Source organism: Triticum aestivum, chromosome 1A (genome assembly GCF_018294505.1).
Source record: "Triticum aestivum cultivar Chinese Spring chromosome 1A, IWGSC CS RefSeq v2.1, whole genome shotgun sequence".
In the NCBI taxonomy this organism is placed as follows: domain Eukaryota; kingdom Viridiplantae; phylum Streptophyta; class Magnoliopsida; order Poales; family Poaceae; genus Triticum; species Triticum aestivum.
The window spans coordinates 104,904,525-104,917,983 of NC_057794.1; positions in this window are offsets into that span (position 1 = coordinate 104,904,525).

Consider the following 13,459-nt stretch of genomic DNA (forward strand, 5'->3'; position numbering starts at 1 on the left):
CTATACACGCATGCTTCGGGAATCACAAACCATGACACCAATATTCTTACTAACCACAACCGTTTACTAGTAACTCCCACATATTCCATCTCTATATCGCAAAACTATTGCAAAGGAATCAAACATATCATATTCAGTGATCCATAAGTTTTATATAGGATTTTATAACTAACCATGCAAATGACCAATTCATGTTGACTCTCTAAATAGATATCAGTGAAGCATGAGTTTAATTCTTTCTACAAAAGATCAAGCTCTAACAAGTATAAGTGAAGCAAAAGAGCATTCTACAAATAAAGGTTTTCTATGTGAAGAGAAACAGGCAATCCAAACTTCAAATGATATAAGTGAAGCACATGAAGCATTCTATAAAGCCATACTCAAAAGATATAAGTGAAGTGCAATGAGCACTCTATAAATCAACAATGGACTATCTCATACCAGCATGGTTAATAAAAGAAAAGTGAAAAATAAACACAAAAGACGCTCCAAGATTTACACATATCACATGAACGAAACAAAGACGAAAACATACTAATACTTGTTCAAGAAAGATGGGATGCCTTATGGGGCATCACCAAGCTTAGAGCTTGAGTATCCTTGGATATTTACTTGGGGTGCCTTGGGCATCCCGAACCTTGAGCTCTTGCCTCTCCTCCTTCTCCACATATCGATACATCCTCAATCTTTGATCACTTCATCCACACAAAACTCAACAGAAACCTCATGAGGTCTGTTAATATAATAAAGCAAATCACTACCTTAAGTACTATTGCAAACCAATTCATGTTTTGTTTTTGCATTGTAGTCACTGTATTGTAACTTTTCCATGGCTTGAATCTGTCTTAAACAGGACAGTCCATAGTAATCTGAACATTCACCATACTTATGTAACTCCAAAAATTCTGAAAAAATAGGACGAAATAAAAAAATTGTATAGCAATAGTGTGCAAAATGTTTCAGAAACCTTTGATGTTCCAGTAAAAATGAAATTCACACGCTACAGCCAAATTTTCTGTTTTTACACCGCACATACCAACAAGCAGCCTACCCATCCTAAAGGCAAATCTTGGCACAATAATTTTACAATACAAAGGATTTGTACAAGGGGATAATTATTTTTGTTAGAAACTTCATGAAAAATTCTACATTGTTTCCATGATCAAGAACACAAGTGTTCAAGGTCGACCCTCACTTCTCCAATGCATAACTTGCAATCGCTTCTCTTTTGTCAAAAAGTTTTAAGTTCCCCTCTATATTTTTTTGTTTTTAAACTTTATAAAAGCACTCAACATAAATAAATGAATCTCTAAAACTTTCGGGTTGTCTCCCTGGCAACGTTTACTTTAAAGCGATTAAGCTAGGTATAAAGTGTTGAAGTAATGGATCCACCCGGATCCCAAGGTATATCAAAGCCAATTTTAATTAACAATGATTTGGCCTTTAGTAGTGAGCACCAAGCAATATAAATCATGCAATGAAGAAGTCTAACTCTCTTTATATGCATCGGCATGTCATACAAGAACAATTCATGCACATCAAGTAAAGGCCAATACATAGCATAAGCAGTTTCTTGCAATTTTATCGTGTTGGAAACATAAAGAGGTGGAGATGTAGTTCCACTGTCATAACAATTTCAAGTAGGAGCATCAAGCACATGCATATTATATTCATCAAAATCATCATGTGAAACGGTAAAAGGCAACCCATCAATGCAATCCTTAATAAGTGCAAACTTCTCTGATATAGTGTAGTTTGGAGAATTCAAAAAGATAATAGGATTATCAAGTGTGGGTGCAATAGCAATAATTTCCTTCTTAACATAAGGAACTATAGCAAGTTCATCTCCATAAGCATAATTCATATTGGCATCTTGTCCAGAAGCATAGCAAGCATCAAGTTCATCAAAAAGGGATATTTCAAAAGAATCAACGGGATCATAGCAATTATCATAACATTCATCCTTCCGTAAGCATGAAGGGAAATTAAACAATGTATGAGTTGAATAGATACTCTCATTAGAAGGAGGGAATGGGTAGCTAATCCGCTCTTCATCCTTTTGTTCTTCGCTCTTCTAATCATCTTTTTCATCCAATGAGCTCACAGTTTCATCAATTCCTTTTTCCATAGACTCCTGCAAAATATTAGTCTCTTCTCGGACAGCGGAGATTTTCTCAACAAATTCATCAATATCAGAATTATATTTATAATTATCATAGCAATATTTAAGGATGAAAAAAATTAGGTCTACAAACATCATCATCAAAAGCTTCATACTTTAAAAACAAAGATTCAATTTCATAAGCACCCTTAAAAGCAACAAATTCTTCTATTCATTCCACATCATAATAATCATATCTACCATTGGCATAAGAAGCCAAGGTTTCATTATCATTAAATTTGCATGAAAAGGGAAGGTGTAGAGCGTTCATCCTAGAGCAACAAGTATAATCATATCTTTGGCATAAATTCCAAGCATACCAATGCAACATATCAATTTGATCCCATAATAGTTTCCCTTTTTGCGTCAAGCAATAATCCCTAAAGTATTCACATTGATCCAACATGTCTCCCATTATCATATTGAATGGGGTTTTCTCAGGATTACCAAAGTAGTGATTAATATTTTTCACATAACGAGCATCGAGGGTTTTAGGAGGTTCCCCATCTCCATGAGTAGCAAGTACCACTAACTTTTTTGGCGTTTCATGTTCCATGTCCATAACTAAAGATAGAGAACAACTTAAAAAGAAAATAAAAACTACTTAGTGATAAAGCAAACAAGCACACACAAGAATATTCACCCCATGCTATTGCTCCCCGGCAACGGCGCCAGAAAAAGGTCTTGATAACCCACAAGTGTAGGGGATGGTTTGTAGCCTTCTTCGATAAATAAGAGTGTCGAACCCAACGAGGAGCTAAAGGCAGAACAAATATAACCTCAAGTTCTATCAACCACCGATACAACTCTACGCACACTTAACGTCCGCTTTACCTAGAACAAGTATGAAACTATTTTGCAAGAATAAAGCTATGAGTACTTTGCGAGAATAAAACTACGAATAAATTGCAAGGTAATAAAATTCAATAGCTTTTGTCAATAAGAAAGTCATTTGTCCCTAGGAAATCGATAACAAGTACCGGTAATCATTCTTGCAATTTTACATGAGGGAGAGGCATGAGCTAACATACTTTCTATACTTGGATCATATGCACTTATGATTAGACCCCTAGCAAGCATCCACAACTACTAAAGATCATTAAGGTCGTGAAACCCAACCATAGCATTAAGTATCAAGTCCTTTTTACTCCCATACGCCATAACCCACTTATCCGCATTTAGGCTGCTGCCACCCCCGCAACACTGACAATAAGCAAACCATGAACATATTGCAACACCCTACAGCTGAGGACCCTCTGTTTGCGTGACACGGAGGGCACCGTAGGACATCACCATAAATAAAATATACAATCATACCAACCAAGATCGCGATTAACCCAAAGGACAAAATGGATCTACTCAAACATCATAGGATAACCATAGATCATTGGGAAATAATATATGGAGTTGAGCACCATGTTTAAGTAGAGATTGCAGCGGGAGAAGGAAGGTTACACCACCGCATAGATGGGGAGAGAGTTGGTGTTGACGGTAGCAAGGTTGTTGATGTAGATCGACGCCACGATCCTTGCCCCGGCGGCACTCCGGTGCCACCAGGAGAGAGGGGGAGAGAGCCCCCCTCCTTCTTCTTCTTCCTTGGCCTCCCCCTAGATGGGAGGATAGTTCTCCCTCTGGTCCATGGCCTCCATGGAGGCGGAAGGGCGGGAGCCCCTATGAGATTGGATCTATCTCTCTGTTCCCTTCTGTTTCGCATTCGCCAGATCTGGCCGAAAACAGTTTCTTATATTCCGGAAGATCCGTAACTCAGATTGTGCTGAGATTTTAACACGATTTTTTCCGGATATAAGATTCCTTGCGCCCGAAGTAGAGCTCCAACCGACATTTGAGGAGGGCACAACCCACCACCACGCGCCAGGGGCCTGGGGCGCACCCTAGTATCTTGTGGTCATTGTGGGCCTCTGTTTGCGTTGATTCCACCTCCCAAAAATCACATACATTCCAAAATAATTCTCTATAAATTTTTATCGCATTTGGACTTCGTTTGATATGGATTTTCTGTGAAACAAAAAACATGCAATAAACAGGAACTGGCACTGGGCACTCGATCAATAGGTTAGTCCAATAAATCATATAAAAAGTTGCCAAAAGTATGTGAAAGTTGTATAATATTGGCATGAAACAATCAAAAAATTATAGATACGACGAAGACGTATCAGTAGGATGAGCGTGTCTTTATTTGTAGTGTATGTATCACTTGTGATGTATTCAGTGGCTATGACATGAGCACTTTGCTGAAACTAGTAATGAATGAAACCTGTTTAGCAGGCTGGGTGTAGTGTTGTGAACATGGAATTATTTCTAGTAAAGAAAATTGGGGGGTATCCTCTTTTGCTCATAAATAAATAAATAGTAGAGGCCCTTTCGCTAATAAATAAATAAATTAGTAGAGGCCCTTTTGCTAATAAATAAATAAATTAGCAGTGGCCCTGACAGGTTAGCTTTGTTCCTATTGGAAGATGTAGAGCAAATTGCAGTCCAACAACAAACTATGTCATCAAATATAAGTTTCACAGCCAAATATGAGTACAACTAAACCACAATGTCATCATGTTTTAGTCATCATACAATCAGCAAACACAAATCAACATACATAATAAGTGATGTTCTCACACAAAATACTAAACAACCACTTCATCAGGTTTCAGTTGTCATAGCAAACACAGTTTCACATAGTAGATAAGAAGTCGCCTTCTCACAGGAAAATACGACAAAAGCAATCTAATCATCATCCGCAGCAGCAACGTCAACATTTCGCCATGTGTGTCAATATTAAACGTAATGCCCCCCCCCCTCAGTGTCTTCTTCTTCATCATCCTCAATGTCCTCGAACGTTAGCCTCTTATTGATGAACTCTCGTACGTCCACAGCCCAACAGGGAATGTTTTCGCCAGCGTTATTGATGTGATGGTTCTCAAAGATACAAACAAAATCTTCTACATCAGGAGTAGTGTAAGCATCATATTGTTGTGCAACTTAATTAAACGAATTCTCTGCTCAAACCTTTGCAATACTCTCTAGTGATCGCTACATGCATATGTGTCTTCCAAGAAAAATATCTGTGTTGCTTGATTTGCCAAAATAAAAGGCTCGTCGGTGTGGTACGCCTCCTTGACATCGATGGATTTGAAATAATCATCACCTGGAAAACAAGTTATACCAACGACAACACAATAGAACCACACACCAATGAACCTCGAAACTGGAGATATACTGCAATTGAAAAATGTCTGTTATGTTAGCATACATTTTAGTTCTCTCTTTGTCGTACGTATCTATGCTCATGACGGCACTGTTTTGTGTCTTCCTGCCTTCGTTGCATGCAAGGGTGTTGTAGCGCACATCTTCAACAACGCAAGATTCATAATGTCTTACCCGAGTATCAAGACCCATTACTAGTGTGTAAAGGGCATCATTAACTGCCTGCCCATCCTCCCGCATCTTCTTAAACTATGGTTAGAAAATAGACAAGGTGATCATCTTATGTACTCAATATATTAAAAAAACTGATAGTGATATTCAAAAGCTTACACGGCCCTTGAACCATTTTGCAAATCCTGCCATAACCAGTTTGTCAATGTTTCTTGGCTTTTGCGTCATTAACTCCTTTTTGTAGATGTTGCACAACATAGTGATCACGCCAAACATCTAAATATTTAAGAATGTGCTGCAAGTTTAGTAGATTACCATGTATAAGCTGCAGTACTTAGCACTTACTCAATACTCCCTCTGTTCCTAAATATAGGGTGTATAGTTTTTGGCACGAAAATTAAAGAACGCGCGTGGAGTGAAAATTTCTCAAGTTTTAGGCGAGATTACACCTGACTAATTGACATGAGAAAATAGAGGAGTTTGCCTAATATAAGTAAATGTAATCAAATCCCTAAAAAAATATTCAAACGAGTGGTGCAACGCAAGACACCTTATATTTCGAACTTTTTCTAAAAAATCTATACACCTTATATCAAGGAACGGAGGGAGTATAAGTTAGAATCTCATGACAATTATTCAACACATACCAAACCATTTTGTCCAAATCTTTAGGTTTGTCATCTTGTCGACTTTTCCCTGTAAATCGAACAGAACAATCAAAAACATTGAGCTCGGGATTGTCTTCACCCACCTTTTTGCTAAGCTGATCAGCTATTTTCAATGTATTTTGAGCAGAATATCAACACTTCTGTAGCAATGTAGGCCTTGATGTCTACTACGCAACTTAATTCTTGTAGACACGTGTTGGGTCTCCAAGCGTAGAGTTTTGTAGGACAGTAGCAATTTTCCCTCAAGTGGATAACCTAAGGTTTATCAATCCGTGGGAGGCGTAGGATGAAGATAGTCTCTCTCAAACAACCCTGCAACCAAATAATAAAAAGTCTCTTGTGTCCCCAACACACCAAATACAATGGTAATTTGTATAGGTGCACTAGTTCGGTGAAGAGATGGTGATACAAGTGTAATATGGATAGTAGATATTGATTTTTGTAATAAGAACAATAAAAACAGCAAGGTAGCAATTGATAAAATGGAGCACAAACGGTATTGCAATGCTTGAAAATGAGGCCTAGGGTCCGTACTTTTGCTAGTGCAATCTCTCAACAATGCTAATATAATTGGATCATATAGTCGTCCCTCAACGTGCAATGAAGAATCACTCCAAAGTTCCTATCTAGCGGAGAACATAAGAAGAATTGTTTGTAGCTATTCATTCTGATCGATCTATCCAAGAGTTCATACTAAAATAACACCAAGTTATTCTTTCTGATTGATCTATCAAGAGTTCATACTAAAATAACACTAAGTTATTCTTTTTGATCGATCTATCAAGAGTTCTTACTAAAATAACACCAAAGAAAATTTAGATTCATAATACTCAATCCAACACAAAGAACCTCAAAGAGTGCCCCAAGATTTCTACCGGAGAAACAAAAGACGAGAACATGGATCAACCCCTATACATAGATTACCCCAATGTCACCTCGGGAATCCACAAGTTGAGTGCCAAAACACATATCAAGTGAATCAATATGATACCCCATTGTCACCATGGGTATTCATAGCAAGACATACATCAAGTGCTCTCAAATCCATAAAAGTATTCAATCTGATAAAACGAAATCTCAAAGGAAAACTCAATTCATCACAACAAGATAGAGAGGGGAAAACACCATATGATCCGACTATATTAACAAAGCCCCCGATACATCAAGATCATGACATCTCAAGAACATGAGAGAGAGAGAGAGATTAAACGCATAGCTACTGGTACAAACCCCCAGCCCCGAGGGTGGACTACTCCCTCCTCATCATGGTGGCCGCCGGGATGATGAAGATGGCCACCGGTGATGATTTCCCCCTCCGACAGGGTACCAAAACGAGGTCTAGATTGGTTTCTCGTGGCTACAGAGGCTTGTAGCGGCAGAACTTCTGATCTAGGGTTACCCCCAGGGGTTTTGGAATATTTGGGAATGTATAGGGCGAAGAGGCGGTGCGGGAGGCCATCGAGGTGGGCACAACCGACCAGGGCGCACCTGGACTCCCAGGCGCGCCCAGGTAGGTTGTGCCCCCCTCGGGGCACCCCTCTGGTACTTATTTGGCCCATTGGTGGTCTTCTGGTCCAAAAAAATGTCCAAAAAGTTTCGCTGTGTTTGGACTGTTTGGTATTGATTTTCTGCGGTGTAAAAATCAAGCAAAAACAGCAACTGGCGCTGGGCACTATGTCAATAGGTTAGTCCCAAAAAATGATATAAAGTTGCTATAAAATGATTGTAAAACATCTAAGAATGATAATATAACAGCATGAATACTTCATAGATTATAGATACATTGGAGACGTATCAGCATTCCAAGCTTAATTCCTACTCGTCCTCGAGTAGGTAAATGATAAAAGAAATAATTTATGAAGTGTGAATGCTAGAAAAGTGTATAAATTTGATCAATGGTAATTTCAATCACTTTTCCTAGCATCATAACAACAACTCTTTCTTATAAAACATCTCATGTTAAAGTAGCAACCAATTCACATGTTAAGGTTCAAACAATGAATTCTCTTGAAATTCAACAACCTATATTCTTAGTCACCAAACAATTGCAATTCAACTTATTCAACAATTCTAACTAAGAGCTCCACATACTCAATCATCATATAGTCTTCCATGATTACTACTACTCAAAGCATATTCTTAGAACAAATGGCATCCATCGAACAGAAAGAAAGATAGGGGCTTAATGTTTTGCCTCCCAACTCATTTATCATAGAGATAATTGTCAACAATAATAATTCATGATCAAATATATTTGATTGGTAATATGTGCCTAGCTCTTTCCCCACCACATGATGCTTGCCAACTAGAGAATAATTGAGGTTGAAATGAGAATTTATACTATTGAATCTTTGCATAAAAGTAAATACTGAAAAGTAAAAGATAGGCCCTTCACAGAGGGAAGTAGAGGTTGCCATGCGCTTTTTATTTGGATGCCCAAACTCTTAATTCAAAGGAACATGATGTTATATTGCCCCTTATGATAGCAACCTTTATTATGCAGTCTATCGCTTTTATTACTTTGCCATCACAAGTTCGTACAACGCTCAATTTTCCCTTACAATAAAAGATCAAACATATTTAGGAGCAATTTTTATTGCTTTATGCATCGAAGACAACTTACTTGAAGGATTTTATTCAATCCATAGGTAGTTATGGTGGACACTCATGGCAAGAAATTGGGTTTAACGGTTTTTGGATGCACAAGTAGTATCTCTACTTAGTACAAATTTTTGGCTAGCAAAAGATCCTAGGCAAACACCACATGTTGGAGGATCCATGGCAATATAACTTCTATGCAAATATACACAACCATAACTCATTACGTTGTCTTCCTTGTCCAACTTCAACTAATTTTGCTCAAGTTTGAAAATAATTAATGGGTATTCACAATCATAGAAGATGTGCAAGATAATATATTTGCATGTGAAAGTTCTCTTCCTTATAGTAATCATTCATGAATTACTTGTATGACCAATATTGTGATTGTCAAGCTACAAAGGATTTCACTTTCTAAACCCAATGTGAAGCTACCACTAGGCATGATATGGACATATAATTTCAACTTCATTACATTCAATTTATTCAACAATTTACTCATATGATATAAGTGAAGCACAAGAGTAAATGACAAACTACTCCAAAAAGATATAAGTGAAGATCAAGCGAGTAGTTAGGTAAATGGGTAGCTAATTGAGGTCTCTCTCTCTTATTTAAAAGTTTTAGGTCTAAGTATTTTATTAAAACAGCAAGCAAAACAAAATAAAGTGAAATTCTAAGAATGGCACACATCATGTGAAGAAGCAAAAACTTAGGCTCAACCGAGGCTAACCGATAGTTATTGATGAAGAAAAGTGGGATGCCTATCGGGGCATCCCCAAGGTTAGATGTTTGAGACTTCTTGGAATATTAACTTGGGATGCCCAAGCTTGAGCTCTTGTGTCTTCTTCATTCTTCTCATAACACGGTTTCCCTAATTCTTAAAAACTCCATCCACACAAAACTCAACGAGAACTCGTATGATACGTTTGTATAAATCAATGCAACACCTTATCATTCTCTACTGTAGCAAATCACTAAAATTATTATTCAACGCATACTAAATGCCTCTGCATATTTAACAGTCATATCCTTAAATAGAATCATTAAACAAGCAAACATATGCAAACAATGCAACCATAACAGCAATCTATCAAAACAGTACACTCTGTAAAGAATGCATGAATATCAATACTTATTTAACTCCAAAAATTCTATAAATTTACCATACTGTAGAAAATTTATCAGAGCTTATTTTTCAAAAAGTTTAAAATTTTATCACATTCTGAATTTTCTCGGGAATTTTTGCAACAGCGATAAACTTTCTGTTTTGAAACAGCAACATGTAGACTTGCAAAATAAGCATGGTAACAGCTATCATTGACATTTTTATTGAAAAGAAAGATGCAAAACGTTATTATAAATAAGAGCAAGCAAATACTAACAAAATAAAATGACACTCCAACCAAAACTCATATCATGTGATGAATGAAAATATAGCCCCAAGTAAGATTACCGATAATGTTGGAGACGAAAGAGGGGATGCCTTCCGGGGCATCCCCAAGCTTAGTTGCTTGGATATTCCTTGAATATTACCATGGGGTGCCTTGGGAATCCCCAATATTAGGGTCTTATCTCTCCTTATTCTTCTCAAATCGACATCTCACCCAAAACTTGAAAAATTAATCACACAAAACTTATCGAAACTTCGTGAGATAGGTTAGTATGATAAAGAGCAAACCATTTCACTTTGGTTCTGTAAAAGACAAGATTCATAATTGTTTCCACACACTGCCTACTGTACCCTATCATTCTACAATTTATATTGAGTAATATAAGCCATAGAAACTAGAAAACAAACAAACTATGCATTGAAAACAGAATCTGTCAAAAACAGAACAGTCTGTAATGATCTGAACAAAAGCCATACTTATGCTACTCCAAAAATTCTGAAAAATTAGTAAAACCTGCGAAATCTATATACCAATCTTATGCAAAAAGAATCAGGATTCTATCACGCTTCTGTAAAATATGAAAATTATTTTACTGGGTGCAAAACTTTCTGTTTTTCAGCAGGAACAAATCAACTATAACCATAGACCATCCCAAAGGTCTTACTTGGCACTTTATTGAAATAAAAGCTTTAAACATGATTACTATAGTAGCCTAATCATGTGAACACACAAAAACAGTAGGGGTAAATGTTGGGTTGTCTCCCAACGAGCGCTTCTCTTTAATGCCCTTTTAGCTAGACATGATGATTTCAATGATGCTCATACGAAAGATAATAATTGGAACATAACAGGAGCATCATGAAGCATATGACTAGAACATTTAAGCCTAACCCACTACCTATGCATAGGGATTTTGTGAGGAAACAACTTATGGGAACAAGAATCAACTAGCATAGGAAGGAAAAACAAGCATAACTTCAAGATTTTCAACACATAGAGAGGAAACTTGATATTATTGAAATATGTAAAAGCATATATTCCTCTCTCATAATAATTTTCAGTAGCACCATGAACGAATTCAACAATATAACCATCACATAAAGCATTATTTTCATGATCCACAAGCATAGAAATTTTATTACTCTCCACATAAGCAAATTTATTCTCATGAATAGTAGTTGGAGCAAACTCAACAAAATAACTATCATGTGATTGAAAATTAAAATCATGATGACAAGTTTCATGGTTATCATTATTCTTTATAGCATACATGTCATCACCATAATCATCATAGATAGGAGGCATGATTTCATCATAATAAATTTTCTCATCAAAATTTGGGGGACTAAAAATATCATCTTCATCAAACATAGCATCCCCAAGCTTATGGCTTTGCATATCGTTAGCATCATGGATATTAAAAGATTTCATACCAACAACATTGCAATCATGCTCACTATTCAAAGATTTTTTGTCAAACATTTTATAGAATTCTTCTTCTATCAATTGAGCACAATTTTCATTTCCATCATTTTCACGAAAGACATTATAAAGATGAATAATATGATGCAACCTCAGTTCCATTTTTTGTAGTTTTCTTTTTATAAACCAAACTAGAGATAAAACAAGAAACTAAAAGATTCAGTTGCAAAATCTAAATATATACCTTCAATCACTCACATCCCCGGCAAACGGCACCCGAAAAGAGCTTGATGTGTACTACGCAACTTTATTCTTGTAGACTCGTGTTGGGCCTCCAAGCGCAAAGTTTTGTAGGACAGTAGCAATTTTCCCTCAAGTGGATAACCTAAGGTTTATCAATCCGTGGGAGGTGTAGGATTAAGATGGTCTCTCTCAAACAACCCTGCAACTAAATAACAAAGAGTCTCTTGTGTCCCCAACACACCAAATACAATGGTAATTTGTATAGGTGCACTAGTTCGGCGAAGAGATGGTGATACAAGTGTAATATGGATAGTAGATATTGATTTTTGTAATAGGAACAATAAAAAACAGCAAGGTAACAATTGATAAAATGGAGCACAAACGGTATTGCAATGCTTGAAAATGAGGCCTAGGGTCCGTACTTTCGCTAGTGCATTCTCTCAACAAATGCTAATCTAATTGGATTATATAACCATCCCTCAATGTGCAACGAAGAATCACTCCAAAGTTATTATCTAGTGGAGAACATAAGAAGAAATTGTTTGTAGCTATTCTTTCCGGTCGATCTATCCAAGAGTTCTTACTAAAATAACACCAAGTTATTCTTTCTGATCGATCTATCAAGAGTTCGTACTAAAATAACATGAAGTTATTCTTCCCGATCGATCTATCAAGAGTTCGTACTAAAAAAACACCAAAGCAAATTCAGATTCATAAAACTCAATCCAACACAAAGAATCTGAAAGAGTTCCCCAAGATTTATACCGGAGAAACAAGGATGAGAACATGCATCAACCCCTATGCATAGATTACCCCAATGTCACCTCAGAAATCTGCGAGTTGAGTGCCAAAACATATATCAAGTGAATCAAAATAATACCCCATTTTCACCACGGGTATTCATATGCAAGACATATATCAAGTGCTCTTAAATCCATAAAAGTATTCAATCCAATAAAATGAAATCTCAAAGGAAAAATAAATTCATCACCACAAAGTAGAGAGGGGAAAACACCATATGATCCGACTATATTAACAAAACACACGATACATCAAGATCGTGACATCTCAAGAACACGAGAGAGGGAGAGAGAGAGAGAGAGAGAGAGAGAGAGAGAGATTAAACACATAGCTACGGGTACAAACCGTCAGCCCAGAGGGTGGACTACTCTCTCCTCATCATGGTGGCCGCCGGGATGATGAAGATGGCCACTGGTGATGATTTCCCCCTCCGGCAGGGTGGCGGAACGGGGTCTAGATTGGTTTTTCGTGGCAACGGAGGCTTGTGGCGGTGGAACTTCTGATCTAGGGTTACCCCCATGGTTTTTGGAATATTTAGGAATTTATAGGGCAAAGAGGCGATGCAGGAGGCCACCGACGTGGGCACAACCCACCAGGGCGCGCCTGGGCCCCCAGGCGTGCCCAGGTGGGTTGTGCCCCCCTCGGGGCACCCCTCTGGTGTTGGGGAATGCAATAATTTCAAAATTTTCCTACGCACACGCAAGATCTGTCATGGTGATGCATAGCAACAAGAGGGGAAGAGTGTTGTCCACGTACCCTCGTAGACAGTAAGCGGAAGCATT